Source organism: Marmota marmota, unplaced genomic scaffold (genome assembly GCF_001458135.2).
Source record: "Marmota marmota marmota unplaced genomic scaffold, marMar, whole genome shotgun sequence".
NCBI lineage: Eukaryota > Metazoa > Chordata > Mammalia > Rodentia > Sciuridae > Marmota > Marmota marmota.
Genome location: NW_026000057.1, coordinates 45,431,990 through 45,433,760, shown reverse-complemented (window position 1 = coordinate 45,433,760; position 1,771 = coordinate 45,431,990).

Genomic DNA, 1,771 nt, shown 5'->3' with positions numbered 1-1,771 from the left:
ATATATATATATATATATATATATATATATATATATATATATAAATTTTCTCACTTTAAATTATTTTTTAATTATACTTGTTTTCTTTCTAATGTAGAGGTTTTTATACTTTTAAAATATACTAATTTACTAAGCTGAACTTTTCTCATTTTTTCCACTTAATTTGGGATTGCAAATCATTATCCTTATGTGATGCTAGTCAAAAATGAACCAATATTTTTTTCCTACTTTTTGAAATCATATTTCTGTGTATTAGCTGGTTCAATTTTCAAATGTATTGTAAAGATACTATTTCTTTGCACCACTTTCCAAAAGGAGAATTTACCAATATTCATTCCTTAATTATTTTCCCTTTGGCTTACTTCAAAATTTCTTTTGTAACAAAAATATCAGAGTGTGTTTCAGTCTATTTAATTTGTTTCATTGATTAACTCTCTGTTTCTCACTGTGCTAGAACTGTACTATAATTTATTAGAATATTTCACAAGAAATATCCCTTTTTTATATTTGTTAGATTTTTTTCATATGCCACTTTCACATGGAAAACAATTGAGCAACAGAAAAACTAAATAAGTATTTTTTTCCCAATATTTAATACTGCTGGGTACACATTATTTATTTATTTAAGAAAAAATTGCAATTTTTATAATTTATTAATTACCCTCAAAATTGAATCAAAGTGTGGAATATGATATGTCAAGAAATTTGTAATGTTTTGAACAACCCACAATAAAAAATTAAAAAAACAAAACAACAACAACAAAAAAAAACAAAGTAAAAGCCAAAGTTCTTGCAATGGCAAAAAAAAAAAAAAAGAATTAATAAATTAATGAAAATATATGCTTGAACTTAGTAACTGTTATTTAAATTAGTATGTCCCCACATTGTCAAATGCAGTCTCTGTATATTCTTGCTGGCCCCATCTACTGCTTACCATACACATACTATCAAATTTTTTTTATGACTAAGATTTTAAAACTAGTTAATACATTAATATACTCAGTGATACAGCATCTTGATGATATAAGGTAACATAAAACAAAAAATATATATCAAGTAAGACTATTTACCTATAATTCATTTTCTTTGGCTTATATAATTACTGACTTCATAATGCAGCTTCACCATATACTGGCTATAAGAATATATACAGATTAATTTGCATTTACTTGTCCACATTTTTCTTCTATAAAATTAGTAGTGCCTTAGGAGCGGGGAAGATGGCGGCGAGGGGAGTGCATTACCCCCATGTGCTGCTTCACTGTGTGGGAGTATGACAAGTCAGGAAGGCTAAAGGATATCTTGTTAGGAATTTCCAGCAATAGTGGGGTGCTCCGGAACCTGGAGGAAGGATTTCCATCGCATGAGGATTGGCTACGGGGACTCAAACGCGAGAGGTTTGTCGCACGGAGGGTAACACGGCTTATTCAGCAAATCGCCCCGAGGCTAGAGTCTGCAGCGCGCGCTGGGATAGAGACGCAGGGTTACAGCGCTGCAGTTTCTGCCAGCCGCGCAAGCACCGTACTCAGGGCTGAATTCTGGGTTCGAGACGGGGGAAAGGAAGCGGTCCATCTCGGTTCTCCACACCGGTCAGACCACAGAGGAGGCCAGCAGCCACCATGATGGTAAACTGACGTCACCTGCCCTCTTTTAGACTGACCTCAGCTCATTCAGCCATAGATCAGGTAATTTCAGGCTGCAATTCACCTGCGGCTTGCAGACAGATTGCTAGGGTTCAGCGCCTGGGTGCTTCTTAGAACCTGAGCTTATC